The sequence below is a fragment of the Hipposideros armiger genome, unplaced genomic scaffold (assembly GCF_001890085.2).
Source record: "Hipposideros armiger isolate ML-2016 unplaced genomic scaffold, ASM189008v1 scaffold_95, whole genome shotgun sequence".
NCBI classification, from domain to species: Eukaryota; Metazoa; Chordata; class Mammalia; order Chiroptera; family Hipposideridae; genus Hipposideros; species Hipposideros armiger.
In genome coordinates, this window is record NW_017731445.1 from 1,416,315 (window position 1) to 1,435,595 (window position 19,281).

General features: G+C 35.7%; 1 protein-coding gene across 7 annotated transcripts in view; it reads left to right on the forward strand.

Annotated features, from left to right (window-relative positions):
• RFX3 (regulatory factor X3) overlaps nt 1-19,281 on the forward strand; it is a 253,383-nt gene that overhangs the window by 30,518 nt on the left and 203,584 nt on the right. The window contains exon 2 of one of the 7 annotated variants that reach the window (XM_019645927.1): nt 4,588-4,654. The exons of the other annotated variants lie outside the window; for them this stretch is intronic. The gene's annotated coding sequence lies outside the window, so the exon portion shown is untranslated. The remainder of the gene's footprint in view (nt 1-4,587; nt 4,655-19,281) is intronic. 7 annotated transcript variants of the gene reach the window in all.

Here is a 19,281-nt window from a genome sequence, read left to right on the forward strand (position 1 = left end):
AGGTTGAGCTGTTGTTCAGCATCTTAGCTGTAGAGGGCAGTGTCACTGGCCCTCATATGTGGGATCCGAACCTGGGCCCTCTGGCATCCCAAGCGAGTTCTTAACCATCGCGCCACTCGGCCGGCCCACTTCTTAACTGAATTTTGATCCGACTTGCTAGCTTGAAACTAGCCATGTTGGGAGTGATGGAAATTAGGAGAAACTACAAATCTGGCTTTTTGATGGGGGACAGAGGGAGAGCTGGCTGTTAAACGTTTACCAATGCACAATCAGATATGTTGTGAACAAAAGTTCTCTGGGCTTCTCAAAAAATTTAAGATCTGAATGGGTTCCAGAGCCAAAGTTCTGCTTATTATAAAAGAACTGCTGCTAATTAGTTTCCTATGCAAACTTAACAGCAAACTCTGTGCTCATATAGGAACAAGGCAGATTTTCAGCCAGGTGATGTCTTTAGAGCCTCTTTGCCAGTCTCCTGTACTGCCTTCCAACCAGATTAACTCCATAAAATAATTTCCAGTCAAAAGGTGCATAATATCCTTTCTGGTTTGGCCAGGCTACATACATAGCTCATTTACTTGCTGACTGGTTAGAAGCTATCAGTGTTATGGGTGGATAGAAAAAAAGACTCTGGGCTTGAGTAGTTAGAGACGTCTTCGGGGAGGAGGTAAGGCACGATATGGATCTTGAAGGTTTGAGAGGCGTGTTGGCTTTAAGGAAGGGGTTAAGCACATGCTAGAGGTACATTTTCGTTTGTAGAGCTTGTTGGGAAGTAATGAAGCAGGTGGAGTGAAAAGGAATATCGGGCTGAGGATTTGGAACTTAACTGGATAGAGCATAACCAGACATTTTCAAAGTGGATCAAATGTGAAGGCAGATTAATCTGGCAGATCTGTGAAGATTAGCAGAGAGTGGGTCTAAAGCCAGGTAAACCTCTTTCAATCATCTGCAAAGGAAGTATAGTGTGAAGAACCTGGGCTTTTAATTCAGAAACACCATGGTTAGAATTCTTCTTCTGCCACTCTGTTACTTTCAATGTGTGGATAAGATGTAGGTAACTAGCCAGTAGGGGTTGTAAGTTACAAAAAGGATGTGATAGAGTTTAGTATAGATTCGATGCTTGGTACTATGCTAGGACCTTCAGTGAGAGAGGTATTATCAATGCTACTTTTACAACTACTGCTACTATTGCCATTCCTATTATAACACTCATTGTTTGATAGGTTATAAGGAAGATTGGATCTGGGAACCTTCAATGTCAATAGGATGTGGAAACAGGTCCATCCCTAACAATAATGGGTGCAAGAATACAAATGGAAACTCACTCATTATATTTCTACATATTTAAATGTTGCAGATCAGCTAACTGTTAAATAAAATAATGCTCTTGCCTCCAAATTTGACAAATGCAGCTTTGTAATGAGATGGATGACCTTTAGAATTCTCAGGTTTTTTTCAGGAGTTCTGTTCTAGAACACAGTGGCAAAGGGAGAACTGGCCTTCTGTTACCTCGTTTCTGCCCTGCAGTCGACCTCCCTTTTCCCATATTCTAGGCCCTTTGCCATAGCATGTCCACATGCTTACTCCCCAAGCAACGTTGCCCTACCCCTTACAAGCTATCTTGACTACTACTCAGACCCGGATTGATAGTCCGGGGTTCTGCATGGGAATTTGGGGCCCTGGGAGTCTGCTGAGGTCGACTCCAGAGGAGTCAGAAAGGATGGCCCTGTGCTGTGCAGACTTCTCACTTCATGAGGAAGTCCCTGGCCAGTGGGCCAAACTGGGTTCTCTAAAGTGCAAGGCAAATGGCCCTTTTGGCCTGGGTCTCAGGGTGGTGCTGGAAGGGATCATCTGACATGAGTGACAAATCAGCAGGATGTGTTTACTGTTAGTTGTGGGGTATGTGAGAAGAGAGTGAAAAAAGGTGAAAGATCACTGGATTCCAGGAGAATTTTAAAGCCACTGAGAAATTTAGGACAATATGTGGGAGCAGAAGAGGTGGGACCTGAATGGAAAATAACTAGGTTTTGCTCACCGTTGTGTCTCCCAGCACCTACTCAACTTCGAGCGCATTGCAAAGCCCAGAGTAGTGACTCAATAATATGTTGAAGGGCGAGGTGAAGAAGGTACTTTGCATAGCTGTGTCAGAGATGTGAGAAGAAAGTCAAAGTATTGGGTTGTCGGAAAAGTCATGATGCATTTTTGCAACGAAAATGTAGAAAAAATACGTCATGACTTTTCTGACAACCCAATAGAATACAGTAAGTCCCCAACTTACAAACATTCAAGTTGCAAACTTTCACAGGTATGAACGGACCTCACATTACAAACATTCGCAGATGTGAACAAATCGTGGAAGTAGCTCATGTGTCTGCCGGATATTATCACAGTTGTGCTGCTGTGTGCTTACTGTGCAGTGCGATAGTGTACAGTAGTACAGTGCTCAATCAGAGCCCGGGATGTCCAGAAGCAAGAGGAAAAGCAGTGGTGATGTGGAGGGGACTGCTAAGAAGCGCAAAGCAATAACCATGGAAACAAAAGTGAAAATAATTGAGAGTGGACCGAAGTGAAAAGATGGTAGATGTCGCTCATTCTTATAACATGAATTGTTCAACCATTGGCTTTACATTGTATATTTGTGTCAAAGGTGTATAAGACTCAACTTTGTCGGACTTACGAACGAGTTGGACTTATGAACGTTCTCCCGGAATGGAACTCGTTCGAAAGTTGGGGACTCACTGTATAGGAAGAAACAAGGAAAATAAGTTCTTGTGGGGCCCAGTGTAGAGCTCTGAGGGAGGGAGCATCTTGCTGGGATTGGCATGGTATAGTGTGTGAACTACTTGTGTGTGTGGACTGTATATTTAATGTTTGTGTGGTATCCAACATAGTTGTAATTCTTTCCTAACTGAATATTATATGAGAACAGGCTTTAAGAAATGTATTAGATTTTAAGGTTAAAATGATAAGTGGCAAACACAAATTTGTATTATCAGTGAACTGGTGTGGTGGCTGAGGAACTTAAAGTAATTCAAGAAATGAAGACATCTTGGGCAACTGTTAGTATCAGAATGAGGTAGTGAAAGATGTGTTCAAACAGGAGGTATTACTTGTAACTTTTGGAGAGGAATAGAAGATGCAGGTGACTGTAGATTAGCTTGAATTTTCTAACTTGATATTCACTTAACAAGTTAGATGTAGGGGAGCGTAGCTGGAGAAAAGAATGAAAGGAGTAGGTAGAATTATAACAGGTATGTATAACTCAGAGTCATTTTGCCCAAACTTGTTAGAAAGTATTGTTTAGTCAATTTATGTGTATAATAATACCTCATGTCAGGAAATATCCTATATTTCATAATGACAAAGTAACAGGAAAATCTTACAATAAGGTTAAAATTGTCAAGCTCTTTTTGAGAACTGGTGTGTTAGTGTAAATTATTATAGTTTTGCTGTATCTGATTTGTAATCGCCTAAATACACAGCAAACACCTGTGATTATTTTAGTGATCCTTGTCTTGTCTTGTTCAGGCAACCCCAAATATGTGTATTTAGACTGTTGCCTGTTCATATATACTCAGCTGTGCCTGTTTGCTTTGGTATTTTTCTAAGTTTAATGGACCAACATAAAAATTTATGGCAACTGTCACTTAATGTCACCTTTACCTTTTAAAAAAAATGAAAACAAACAACGAAATCCTGCCAGGCATCTATGATGCTGTTTATAATTGACTAAATGATCAGATATACTCTGTACTAAACTGATCTCTAACCAAAGTTAGGGCCAAAATGATTATATACATACATAATCTTTTATATAAAAGGTTATATAAAAGATTATATATATGTTGTTGTATATATGTGTGTGTGTGTGTGTGTGTGTGTGTGTGTGCGTGTGTGTGCGTGCGCGCACTTAAGGACATGTTTGTATAGCATGTTACCCTAAATTTATTTTATTAGCTAATAAAAATCATTAGCTTAAAATAATCTTACCTGTTTTCCCCTGAACCAAAGATTTCTTTTTAAAAGTTCCAGAAAACTGAATAATCATGCATGTCTTATTACTGATCTCAGCATTGTGACCTGTTTATGCATTTTTGCTTGTTTATTTTTAAGAAAGAAGTTTAGTTATTGTTAAGGAATGAGCAAAGATATATCAACTGCTAACCCTTTCTCGCTTTTGCTTCTCTGTATTCAAGAAGTGAGCAGGCTGATTCTCAGAATTGTTTGCTCTTTCATCTTCACAATTTTTAAAAGTACAAGTTTTTTTTCAAGAATCATTCTCTTCATTATTTTCTCTAATTTATATTTTTTCTGATTATTAGAACAATATGTTTATTCTTTGAATTTTAATTATTTCAAAAATGAAAGTTCTCCTTCCCTGTAAAATCAAAATGCTATTATATTTTTTTGGCTAAATAGAAAACTTTTAAAAATATAGATATCATCATGCAAGAAATACTTTACAAATAATTCAGTTATATGGCAATTAATATTCATAAACTCAGTAATTTAAAATAATCACGTTGCTTCTAGATATTAAAGAATTCATTTTTAATGTTTTCCTAATTCTTCTTGCTTTTAATATTTTAGGCCACTTGATCATTCTGGCATTTTATGGTAGAAAAACATTGAGTTTGGCTCATGGAAAGAATATGAGGTAATTGATCACATGTTCTCTATAAATAATGAACTATATATATGCAAAACAGTATTTTAATATTTCAAAGATGGGATCTCGTGTTCGAACTTTTTCAATAACATTTTATATGTAAGATTTAGAGATAGGTTTTTTTCCTTTCTTGATGGTTGGCAATTGTTAATATGGTGAGGAATTTTGTTTTCTTTCACTGCTTGTATATGTTTAAGACAAAGCAGTATTAGACTTGTCTTCACATTGTTATGTGGTTAGTTATTATTTTTATGGCTGCAGGTCATTGGAAGTTTATTAGCATTTAAATCAGAGGGTCTGACAGGTATCAGTTACAGACAAAACCAAGGACTTCATGGTTAAATTGCTGGGTTAAAGGATGAGTCATTGATTTTAACACAATATTTTGCAACATTTTCTGAACCCGTGTATGTTGGTGTAGCCTCATTCACATGGGGTGAGCCAACCTAGATATTCGGATCAAGGGATGGAGGGCTAGTCAGTAAAGTCAAATGTCATACCTTTGTCTTCTGTCTTCTGGTAGTCTTTTTTTACAGCTCTCTGGGATCCTGTGTTCCTTGTTTGTATCTTTCATTAAAAAACTCGAGTTGTATAAAAAAACAGCAAGAATCCTTTTGGTTAGTTATTATTTTTAAATGCTTTGGATAGCATAGGTTTCTGTGGGGCTATAGAAACCATCAGAGAACTCTTTCCTACCTGTCTCCCCAGCCTGCCCCAAGTAGGATTAAAGGCATGCTACATTGAAAAGTAATGGTTAGCACACACAGTTTATAGGGAAATAGTGAGAAAGAGCATTGAGGCTCCTATATGAAATTTCTAGGCATTACTCAGGGTCATTTAATGAGTACACAAACATGGCTTGTTACGTTAATCTTTCCCCATTTCTTTGGTACCCATGAGTCACCCTGCAGGATGCCTGGGAATGGCATTCTAAAAGGGCAGTCAATTAAGTGTGCATGCCACATGCATTTCCATAGTTGTTGCACAGATTACCAAACATCAAGCCTGTATCAGAGTAACTTCAAATTAAAGATAGTAAAATATAGCAGCTATCCTTATGAAATCCAACCAGTGACATGGTATCATGGGGATCAGTGGGTATTAATTATTTGGTGGAATAATTGGCTAACACAGTGCTGGTGTCACGATTCTCCTACTCTATAATGGGTTGGTTATGGAGGAAGGTGCAGCAGTTTGGTGTGTGAACTTCTGCTTCCACTACAACAGTACTTTAAAGAGAGGCCTTTCATTAACATGAAGAAAGGTGAAAAGAGCTGGGGTAAGGGTGGGGTGTCTTGTGGGAGGGGCATCAGAGGGATAGGCATAGATAGAGTCTGAGTACATGTGAACTGTTCATCTGTAAGATGTTCATCATCACTGGTCTTTGAGATTATGTTCGCACACAGGTTACTTCCCTGTCTTTCCACATAGTTGAAATGCTATTGCCAGTCCATTCAAGATGATAAAACATTGCTATTTTAATATTTCTTCAGGCTTCAGCTTCTGTGGGAAGATATATGCATAATCTGCTGGTTAGGAGACTTAACCAAGACTCGAGAAAAATTACCTAGAGTTTTATTCTCCATTTCAAACCTGTGGCTTTATAAAAGTCCTTCAAAGGGTACACCAAAAATTTCCCTATGTTTTCCAAATTTTTTTATGGGTATAAGATTGCAGGAAAGATAAATTGGATAGCTTTGTGTCTAAGACCTTTGTAACATAATTTATAACAAAAAGGGATGCATTTATGTACAGAAGTAATAATTTAAGAGCTACAATAATCTTTATCACAGTATATTCAAAGGGTTTTAGTACCAACTCTCAAATAGTTTCCTAGGAAACCTTGCAACTTGATCGTATTTCTCAAACCGTTTGAGTTATCTGTATCAAATAAATCTGATATTCTTTTTCCTTATCACTCAACTTTTATGATTGAGGGCATCTGATAGGGACATTGATATCATACCTAATAATTGTGAAAGTTTATAGGCCTAGAGAAAAGAGTTTCTATGGTATAGTTCTCTTAAAAGTGTTTACAAATAATGTTTGTTAAAAATAGTTTAGAGAAAGCTTAAAATAAAAACCAAAAGATGTGTCTGTGGAGTGATTCCCTTGAGAAAGTAGTGAGAGATGAGCTAACTTTCAATTATTCCAAGAAGCAGTAGAGAACAATTCTTTATGTGTCTCTCCTTCCCACTTTTTTTCCTTTTAATCTGATTTTTGGACCCTCCATTTTGATAACATTAAAATCCTTTCTTATATGTGAAATAAAGAAATTGTCTTGGGAAGGGTAGTGATAGGGAAGGAAAACTATTTGTTTTTATGTATTGCATAGCATATAGGACAGTAATTATAATATAGTTTTACATAATAGATCACACCTTACAAAGTCCTTCTGTATGTGTAGCATTTCATTTAACTTTTCCCATTTAGTCACTATATGGGGTGGGCATTGTTTCCATCTTATGCATGGGGAAACCAGAGACCCAGAGAGGTGAAGAGGAACTTTTGAAGGCTACACAGTTAGTAAATGGAAGACCTAGCATGTGAACCTACATCTTGTGCCTCTTACTCTAGTATTCTTATCTACTATATTAGTAATTATATTCAAGTTATTCAATAATTCAAATTATATCTTCCAATCAAAGAAGTTGTTCAGGATCCACCTTGAGAATATTGGTGGCCTGCAGAGCAGGTCCTTTCTTTGTCTTTTTTTCCCCTTTGGGACTCTGAGTATTATTTCATTAGAAGATAGGGTTTCAGAGCCAACACTCAATACTGCTTTCGTTTTTTGCAAGGACTGTAAATTAGAGTAGCAAAGTATGCCTCTCTTTTTGTTATTGCATTCTGCTATAAGTGAAAATCAAAGTTATGTACCTCTTTTTCTACTGGCATTGTGAATCCAGAAACAAGAATTAAACTCGGCATTTCTTTTACTTCTGTTCCTCTTCAACTAATAATGTACTGAACTAACACCTTACACAGGTTAGTAGCTTTTTCCTAGGGCCAGTGACAATTGTTTTTAAAATAGTAGTGTAGTATTAAATATAAAATTTAAAATATAACTGTGCATATTAAATATATTTCATGCTCATAAAGTGACATTAATAAGCATCATTATTTTTGTACAATTTGAAATATTGTTTGGATTTCATAATCCTAAGACTTGTAGTTAAATACATTGGTTCTTAAAAGTACTTTCTATAAGCTGAAAATTCTAAGTTATAGTAGCATTTATGAATAATGGTAATAGTGTCAAGGAATGGTTCCTACATCATATTATAGAATTCTAGAGTCTTTGATAATAATAGATTTCAAAAATATATTTTTACCTTACCCAAGTATGCATTTAAATCTAATTGTATTGTAACAATCTATGAAATTAGTTATTTGCAAATGGAAAATAACTCATCAGTGGTCCAACAAAAACTTGAAATTTAATAATGGTTAAAAATTAATCACACAAATTTAAGATTAGAGTAGTTGTTTAGACTCAAATCATAGCATTCTACAAATTGAATATGTGTCAGTAGTTTTGTACTTTTAAAAATGAACATGACTCTGGAGTATTATTTTTCTTAAACTAGTTGTTGAGCTCTTAGTTTAGAGTGCTGAAGTAAACACTCTAAATGTTCAATTCTTTTTCTCCACAGTTCACTCTGAACATGCAAAAATTGGAGAGGTACCGAAAAGGGTAGCAAAAAAGGGTATTGACAGGAGTGAGGAAAGATTCAAGCCGTGGAAATTAGTTAACTAGAAAGAAGGAAGAGAAAAACCTTAAAATCTGTTTTCAAATTCATTTGTATTTTTTTTGTTTTTGTTATAAACTTGCAGAGAAAAATCAGTAAAGTAGCAAAATGACAACTATGTTAAGGAGAACCTTGTTATCTCCTTGAAAACCAGATCTAAATAGAATGAGTTTAAATTATAGAAAGGGTGATTTTAATGTGTCATAAAGAAGACACTCCCTAAAAGGTCATTAAACTCTTGGAGTGGCAATAGATATTTGGGGGGGGGGGGTGGTGGAGGGAGTCATATTCCATAAAAGTCTTTATGACCTGAATGATTCAACTAAATGTGTGGTTTACCTTTACAGTCTCTACCAAGTTTAGGGTTCTCTGATTAAAATTGTACTGCAAATTGCTTGGAAACATAATGCAATATGCACATAAATGTGCTCTTATAACTAAAGATGATATATGTGATTTATGGAGATCCTGTTATTATTTTTTCAGAGATAAATTAAGATAAAAACTGCAAGTGCATTTCAAGTTTGGGATTATGGAAAGAATTAAAATGCCCTTAATCTGAGAGATAATATAAATTCCATATAATTATATGCATTAAAAAAATACTTAATAGAAATAAAAAGGAAACCAACAGTTTGTCCAGAATGTGGGAATGAAGCTCTGTCCTTTGGCAGGGTGGGTTTTTGATTTAGTCAAACCTGAGTTTTAATCTTGGTTCACTGATTTACTAATTCAATATCCTTATGTAATATGAGGATAATAACTGTTGCCTTGAAGACTTGTGAAAATTAAATAAGAGATATATGTGAAGTACATAACCCAATACTTGGCACAGAGTAGTTTTTAACAAGCGAGAGTTTCCTTCATCCCCTCTATAAGTTTTGTATTTTCTCTAGGAGTTTGGATCAGGAAAACCAATAGAACAGGGAGGGGATAAACGTGCAGTTTTGGGAGAGAGGGTTCAACATATGTCTTGCATTTACTTTTTAACTTCTCAAACTTTACTATTAATATATCCTGCTGTGGTCAATAAGAACTTACTCCTTTTTTACATGAAGGAGAAACCAGTTTGGGTCCCACCTTGAGCAGAAGCGTCATTCTCAGACCCACTTTTAGGAAGAAAGCCATATAGAGTTGTAAGTAGGAAACCACATGCGAAGCAGAAAATATGAAAGTCTTCAGATCTTAACTCCTGGGGAAAAACTCCCTTTTATCAAAAGGAAATAAATGTTTACTTAAGAGTTCAGTGTGACTGATGCATTGTTTTCTTGCAATTTATGGTCAGTCCGCTCTGGCTTTGTTTTATTTTAATTAGCATAATGATCTTAAGTTCCCATCTGACTACTTACTCCTATCCTTTCCCCCTATCACAGCTAATACAAGTCAGTGGACTCTCTTAGCTATCTTGCATAGTTGTGTATCTCATTTAGTACTAGTTAACATTTTATAATAACCAATATTTATTAAGTGCTACCTACCGATAGGTGGGGCACTGGGGTAAGTAATTACTGTATATATAATCACTTAGCCCTCACATTATCACTCTGAAGGAAGTAAGTACTACAAATCCATGATTGGTTATATTCACTTCTGAATTTCAAAAGGCTCTGAAAACCACCAGTTTCCCTGATTTTGTGGCAAAACTAATTTAGCTGCAAAACCTGAACTAAATGAGATGGGGCTATTTAATAGGGTCTTTATTTTCCTATACTTTGAGCGTTCATTCATTTAGCTACAGAGGTGTTAATGTGTATGATTATGTAATGCTGCTGTCAATCCACCTGGAAAGTTACATATATAGAAAGCATTACTTGCTAGAATTAAAAAATTTCTAGGACATGTGACATATTGGGCCCAGGGGCTTAGAATAGGGGGTTGCAAATATGTTTCATTATTCCATTTTATAGATGAGAAGACTGATGCTAGAAATGTTCGGTAAATTGCCAAGCTTTGAATGGTATGTTAAGTAAATTACTCAGATTATACATGGTAAAGCCAAATTTAAACCCTAGCAGTCTTGCTCCAGAGCCTATACTCTTAAACCACAGGCTGTTTTGCCACCTAGTTGCGAAGGCAAAATTGAGCTTAGTTGTCATCAGTATGTATGTCCTAAGTTGACACAATTGTTTATGTTTTCTAATAGAGGAAAACATATACCTGGATATTTTAATGGAAGATAATCCTTTTATGATTTGTATTTGCATATGAACTATTATGATTTTTTACATTATTTTGGATAGATGTGTCTGATCATCAAATTCTCATAAGTATATGGAGCCCAGTCACAAAGGCCTGTCTCAAGTTGAGGTAGGAAACTATTTGTCACTCTTCATTATTTGTCTGTCACTCAAGCTACAAATTGCTTGTTTTGACTTTTTTCAACAAATAATATCTGTTGTATAGTAGGTTAGAAACACAATATTGAACAAGAAAATTATGGTCCCTATCTCAACAGAGACACTATTGTCATTGTAGATGGGACAGTTCTTGGTGGGGTTCCCACGTAGCAGCATGTTTAGCAAATGTGGTCCAAAATGACATTAGAGTCACTCTTCCTCCCCAGTCCTTGTGGCAATCAGAATGGCCCCACAAGTTTCCAAAGTCCCCAGGTGGGGAATAGGGTAGTGGTATATCTGGATGTTATTCATACTCGGCCCTGAGGATAGTAGGTGCACACTTGCTCACCCATTATCCAAGTTGAATTATTGATTTTAAGTATTTCTTTTTCTAGACTCCTGGCTTCATGCAAACTAAGTAGAGCTGAGAGATCTACACAGCAAATAACTAAACTGCTTATACTCTGGGTACAATGGCTGAACTGAAAAAAGCAAGATTAATTGTGGATAATCTTACCCATGGCTAATTGGGAATTCTTATTATACTATGTAAATAACGAGCATAAGTTAATCTCCCAAGTTAACACACCAAGTGATGCTAGATTTTTTTTGAGCTATAGAATTGAAGTCTCTAGAACTTTACATATACAAGTTATTTCTCAAAGATGTGTAGCATCCTTATACCAAGTGTATTCTGTAGTACTTAAGCATTTCTGCCTCGCTTTTATTTTTTGAAGTGACATTTTAAAAGAAATTACAAATTCTAAGTGATTTCTGAATAGAAACAAGTATGAAGCATTAATGATTTTGAACTTGTCATTTGTTTTTTTTTTTTTTTTTTTAAGCTGAGCCATCCTGCTACCTGTTGGCAGCTCAGCGGCTGCTCAGCTCGGGCTGGACTCGAACCGCTGTTGCTCAGAGCTCAAACTCTTGAGCGAGCTCTTAACCAACTGAGCCACTCGGCCGGCCCTGAACTTGTCATTTGAAAGAGGGATAAATGAACATTTTCATTCAGTGTCCATATCAACTGATTTTTAATCAGTATTTTGTACTAAATGTAATAACATTTGGAAGTTTACGGAACCTCAGGTTTATGACAGTTGACATTATTTTATTTTATTTTAAGCTGAGCCATCCTGCCACCTGTTGGCAGCTCAGCGGCAGCTCAGCTTGGGCCGTGAATCAAACCGGGGACCCTGTTGCTCAGAGCTCAAACTCTTGAGCGAAGTTGACATTATTTTAAATGAAAATAATTTTTATTGTGTTATGATTACAAAAATTATATATGCTTAATGTAAAACATTCAGAAAATTCAGAAAGATACAAAGAAAAAAGTAAAAAAAAAAATCATTCTGTTGAACGTTTACCGCACATCTGCTTGTAGGATTACCGTCTTGTCTTAGGATGTCTGTCTCAGTGAGTGTGTATATGCTCATTCTGGCACTCGTGTGGCTTCTGCTTACACATGTGCTCTCTGTCTTCCCCCTTACAAATACAAATCTTAAAAAATTGCGTCATACAATTTGTTTTTTAACTTTTACAGTCATATCTTGAACATCTTTTCATGGTAACAAATAACCTTGGCATTGTATGAATAGCAATTTATTTAAGCAATTCTCTAGCTAAGCATTCAGGTAGTATCTTGTATTTTGGTATTATGATTAATTATTATATGTGCATATTTGTGCAACTGTCTATTTATTTACTTAATATGAATTCTTAGGAATGGAGTTGCTGGCTAGAAGATTGGAACATTTTGAATGTTTTTATCAACTACCAGATGGCTCTCTAGAAAGGTCATGCCATTTATACTCCTACCAATAGTGCTTTAATATTTTGTTTCTTTGTACACTGTCTGATACTGGGTATGATCAATCTTTATGATTTTTTTTTCCAGTGTGATAGTTGAAAAACAAATCTCACTTGGATTTGCATTTTTTTGATAACTAATGACAAAAAAATTTAAAACATTTATTAGCCATTTGTATTTATTTTGTTTATTGTCCATTTATATTTTTAGCCTATTTTCCTGTTGGGCAGTTTCTTCTGTTCCTCCTCCTCCTTTTAAATTTAAAGATTTCTTCATAGTGTATGATGATGAAATTTTATTTGTCATTCGTACTGCACATATTTTGCCAGTTAAAAATACTTGGTTTTGTTTTTGTTTTTGTTTGTTTTGTTTGGGAGATATTTTGGCATGTAAATGTATCACTTTATTTTCTACTAGGTATTTTCACATTATAGTTTGACCATTATAATCATAATGACTCAGTAGATTAAAGATTAGATGTTTAAAAAAATGAAGGTACTTTTCAGATGGGAAACCATTTTGCAGATGAGGAAGGTGACAAATTGCTTCTGTTAATCAGATATGTTTGCTGTGATTACAGTTTCAATAGCTGCATATCAAATAGGAATTATGAGAGGGAGATATTTTGATATAGTTGAAAGACTTTTTGCTTTAAAGCCAGATAGCCTGGCTTTATTTGTTCTTTAACTTAGACAACAAATATTTTCAAGTCCCTATTACACATTAACCATTCATAATGGATTTTTTATTTACTAGCTGTGTGATCATGGGCAGGTCACTTAAGTTGTCAATTTTTTTACTCAGTTTATTTGCAAATGAGGGATAATACCTACCTTGTTGAGTTGTAAGAGTTAGTCATAGTTTACCTGATGTATGTTGCAGTACCTGACATATAATCAGACAATAATAAATCATAGTGTTGTTATTCATAGCCACAAAGCATAGTGTAATTTTAGCCTATTACATATAATGCCATTGCTGTGGTAGAATAGTTTAGCATATGGGGTAATTAACAATGATTATTATAATTTTATTAACAGAATGATGCCCAGCTAGGCTGACTATACTCAGCATCCTGTCAGATAAACAATACAGTTTAGTTTTTAAAGCTTTTTGCCATTTTTTGCCTTATTCTGTAATTTTCCTATAAGGTAATCAGGGCTTGTATAATTTTCCATTTTACAATTGAGGAACTGAGGCTTAGAGAGAATGATTGACTTGTCCAAGGTCATATGGCTTGTGAGTGATTAATCAGGTTCATATTTTCCTTCCACCTATAATTAAGATTCTTCCTGAACCTAGACTGACCCCCTCAGTATGGGAAGGCACAGAGAATGGAATCTAATGATAATTACCCAGTCTTCATTTAGCTTTAGCCATTTTATAGTTTCTTGTGGGTGCTCCCATTCTACTCATCTGAACATTGGCTTAATGTTTTCGTTGTCTATAACACTGATGATGGTTACAATGAATTACACCGCTGGTTATTCATGCTGTTGTGAAGACCCTTTGTTTTCAATCGGGAATGGGCCTGTAGCTTACTTTAACAAAGAGAGTGCAACAGAATTAAAACTGTTCCAATTCTGGGTGTAAGCCCTAAAAAGGCCAGGTAGCTGTTGCTTTTGTGTTTTGGGGAGACCTGAACCATCATGTAAGAAATGTGGCTACCTTCCTAGAGAGACCATTTGGGAAAGAGGCTACATGGAGAGAGAGAGGCCCTGAGCTTACATGGAAAGAGAAACCTAGCCATCCCAGTATTCTAGCCGGGCCGAGTTCCCACGTGCCAGCTGAACGCAATCATATGAGTAAGCATCAACAGAAGAACGGCCTAGCTGAGCCCAGCCCAGGCTGCAGAATTACGAGCAAATAAAATGGGTGTTTTCTTAAGCCAGTAAGTTTTGGAGTGATTTCTTACACAACAATAGAAAAGTAAAAGAAGCATAACAGTATTCTTGAAAGTAAAGGTTTTGCTAAAAGATGTTTACTTTTCTTGCCCCTTTTTGACAGTTTTGGTCTTTCCATGGCTTGCAAATATCAGGCAATGTTGAAGAGATAATAGTGATGAATAACTCTTTTCCTTTCCAGAAGTATACCTCACTCTAATATAACTACATGCGTTTGGCTGATACTTGGGTGAATCGGAGGTAAACTGATCTCTCTGTACTGAATCTCTTCAGAGAAATCTTGGGAGATAGGGTTGCTTCAGGTCTCTGATTCTTCTCTGTTATATTTCCTACTCTCAATCTTTTGTGTCTCCTTTTATCCCTGGATTTGGCCTAGGTCAGCTAAGTAAGACAAGATGGAATAGCCTTTCTTCCGCACTTGTTTCTGTTGTCTAAAAAAGACTTGAGAACTCTTTTGGGGCTGAGAGTGCATCTAAGACCAGGAATCACCTTTAGTTCTGATAATTATATTAGTTAGCAGGAAATTAGTACATTGAGACATTGCTCATGCAGGTTTTTTTTTTTCCCCTCTCACAGATCAGTTTCTTTCCTATTAAACTTTAAATATTGCAGTATAGTTTTTTTTTCATGTTCCTACTAGAGATAAGAATCAGTGATCCAAAAATTTATAACTCTTTAAACAATTTTTTCTTGTTAAAATGCTTGTTTTTGGTCTTAAGAACGACATGAACATAGGTTTAATACTCCAGAGCTTGGTTGGCTTCCAGATTGGTGGCGTGAGGGCCTCACTATATTTGTTCTCCCTCTAAAACAACAAAAACATGGGCAAAACAATTGCAATCAACTATTTCAGAATTTTGGCAATTAACCAAAGCCAGAGAATGAACTGAAAATCGACTACCCAAGAGAAAACTAGTGAACCCTGAGAAGACACTGGGGTCTATGACATTTTCACTTGAGACTATTTCCATCTTGCCTCCGTCCCCAGCTTAGTGTTATAGCAAAAGCTGGCAGCATTACAGACAACTGAGAGATCTGACCACTTCTGAAGAGCCATTAAAATCACCAGCCCCAGAGCACAGTTGATATTTTTTCCAAACTTGCAGCTCCCTGGGAAAACTGTATTCTCAGAGAGTGGTTGGCTAGTTGATTTGACCCAGAGCTCAGCACAGTTGGGGCAAGAAAAAGCCTACCCCCAGGGCTTTGCTGAAACAATAGCCACTGTTGGCAACACCCCTACTGCTTAAGGCTGTGATTTCAGTTGGGGCAAACAAGAGCCTGGCCAGGACTTTAAAAGGAAATCCTGGAGAATTAGCCAACCATATGGAATTTTGAAAAGCTCCAAACATTTTCCTGGACATCTAAATGGTTGCATAAAGTGCAAGGCTGTGCACATGCCCAGGAGAAACCTGGGAAGGGAGACTGCGTCTGGCCGATATTGAGTATCTGTGTAAGCAGGAAGTGCAAATTGGAGCTGTCTTATAAAATGCCTGAAGTTTGCAGGTGTGACTTCTCATAAAGATTCCATTGGCAAAGGGCGGAAGACAAACAGGCAGGCATTTAAGGAAATCCTCTAATCCGTTATGGGTTGACCACTAAATTACAGTAAAACTTTGGATTGAGAGTAACGTGGTTTGCCAGTGTTCCACAAGATGAGCAAACATTTCTGATACATTTTAACGTGGCAAACAAGCAATGTTTTGCAATACGAGTAGTTTGTTTCCGGAACGAATTATGCTCGCAAACCAGGGTATTACTGTATACTGACCCAGTATGACTTCTAGGAAGCCAGGCTTAAAAATAAAAGAACTTAAAAATCTAACACAGAACTCAGTGGCCACACACTATAGGGAATACAGAATCTACAGAATTATTTCATGAAACAGCTAAACAAATAAGCAATATTAATAAAAAGAAAATCAGTGATAAAAAAATCTTGATGGGCAGTGTGGAGGATTTTGATAAGAGTTGTTAAAAAAAAAAAAACCAGGCAACAGAAAAAATGTTCCTGTGGGAGCCCAGATTTAGACTTAATAGAAAATTTTTTTAGCTTTTATAATGTTCAAAGAACTAAATGAAACCATGTCTAAAGAGTTAAAGGAAAGTATAAGAATGATGTCTTAACAAAGAGAATATCAATTACCATAGAAATTATTTAAAAGGAATCATATAGAAATTCTGGACTTTAAAAGTATGATAACTGAGATGAAAAATTTACTAGGTGGGCTTAACAACAGGTATGAGTTGGCAGATGAAATAATCAGTCATTTTGAAGGTAATAATTCAATAGAGATTATCCAGTGTGAGGAGTAGTAAGAAAATAAAGAAAATGAACAGGGCTTCAAGAAATCTAAGGGATTCCGTAAAGTGTACCAACATATGCATAATGGGAGTCCCAGAAGGAGAAGAACAAAAGAAAGAGAGTATTGAAAGAAATAATGGCAGAAAAGTTACCAAAGTTGTTGATGAATATTAATCTACACAATAAAGAAACTGAATGTACTTAAATAGAATAAACCCAAAGCAATGCACACTAAGACACGTCATAGTCAAATTTATAAAAGTGAAAAACAAAGGGAAATTTTGAAAGCAGCAAGAGAGAAATAACTTGTCACGTAAAAGGGATCCCCAATAAGATTTAAAAAATCTATTGATAAGTGTCTGACTTATCAGAAACCATGGAGGCTAGAAGACATTTTCAAAGTGTTGTTAGAAAAAGACTGTCAGCCAGAAACTCTGTATCTAGCTAAACTTCGAAGATGGAGGTAAAGATGTAGTTTGTTTGACAATAATAGTAAAAAGAAAGGGAAGGAAATAGAGGTATATTGGAGGAAAGTTTTTATATATTATTGAAATTAACTTCATATTAATCCACACTAGAATATTTTAAGTTAAATGCTAATTGTAAGTTGCAGGGCAACCACTAAGGAAATAATGCAAAAAAATTATAGTGAAAGAAACAAGGAAATGAAAAAGGTACATTAGAAAACACCTAACACAAAAGAAGGCAGGAATTAAGACATAGAAGGTATTATAGAGCTTAAATATACTTTCATGGAATAGAGGTTATAATATGTAATTTTCACATTAAATAATGTATTTATGTAATCTTTAAGGAAATGTTACCAGTAAAGCTTATTGGTTCATGAATCCTCTTCAGGACTTAATTTTACAGTACTACCAGACACTTATCAATAGATTTTTAAAACGCGGTATAAGAAAAATATACTGAAGTTAAGTCAGTGTGAAAAGATTCCATTAACCCTAGCTCTTAAATTGTGGCTTTGTTTCCCTGGAGATGAAATAGCAATGTATGGAAATAAGAGATAGCTTTGATTTTTGTTTCTGAAAGTTTGGGTATGGAAAATTTACTTCTTTCCCTTCCTCTAAATGTGGGGGGTGGGGGGTGGGCGGGGAGGAGGGTGGAATGAACAAAGGACTTTTGAGAAGAGGACATCATGGGAAAAAGACACCTGGAGATAAATGCACATAAGAAAGGGCTGTTAAAAAGAGAAACGTTATGGGCAGAATATTTCAGAAGTCTTGAGAGGTATTTGTCTATATTTTTCTTTCATATATTGTTGGTTCTATTCTCCATAGGTGCCCAGCCCACTGGAGATGTGATCTCATCACAGGGATTGTTCAATGTAATTTAGAGCTGCCACATTTATAATGTATTACATATGCCTTCAGAAAATGAAACCCATGTTTAGTTTTATGGTTTGAAGAAAGTTTAATTATATCAAACAATATATGTAATTTCCTCATTATAGAAAAAGTGATTTAAATGAATTTTCTTACAACTGATTTAAACGATCGTTTAAAAATGAAATTCTCAATCTGTTTTCAGTCTCAGCACAGTTGAAGAATATAGCATATTTGCATCAGTAATGATGGCTCACTCAACTGGGAGCATCTCTCTGGGTGAGAATAAGTAATATTTTAAAAGACTTCCAAGTAATTCTGATAAGGCATTCCTCCTTTCCATTATAAGTTACAAATTTAAATCATAGATTCCAAGAATCTTATGGAAATTAGTGTTATTAAGAGATTACTATGATTAAAATGTAACCTACTCATGTGAGACTATTTTGTTTACTTAAGTTATATGAAAATTTTCCAATACTTCTATTACCTTACCAGTGTTTTCAAGATATTTTTATTCCTAGTTTTTTTAAACCATATTAACCATTTTTAAGTGGTGAGTACCACTTACAATAGAATTAACTATATGCTCATTTGTGCAACAGATCTCTAGAACTTTTTCATTTTGCAAAACTGCAACCCTATGTTCATTGAAGAATAACTTCCTTTCCTCCTTCCCTCAGCCTCTGATAACCACCGTTCTACTTTCTAAGAGTTTGACTACTCTAAATATTTTATATAAGTGGCATCATGCAGTATTTGTATTTTTGTGACTGTCTTATTTTACATGACATCATGTCCTCAAGATTTATCCATGTTGTAGCATATGACAGAATTTACTTTTTTTTTTTTTAAGGCTGAATAGTGTTCCATTGTATGTGTATACCACATTTTCTTTACCCATTCATCCACTGATGGGCATTTAGGTTGCTTCCACCTCTTGGCTATTGTAAATAATGCTGTAGTGATCATAGGTATACAAATAACTTCAAGATCTTGTTTTCAATTTTTCTGGACATATTTCCAGAAGTGGTATTGCTGGATCATATGATAATTCTATTTTTCATTTTTTGAGTAACCTCCATAATGTTTTTCATAACAGCTGCACCAGTTTACATTCCCACCAACAGTACACAAGGGTTCTAATATCTCCAGATCCTCACCAACACTT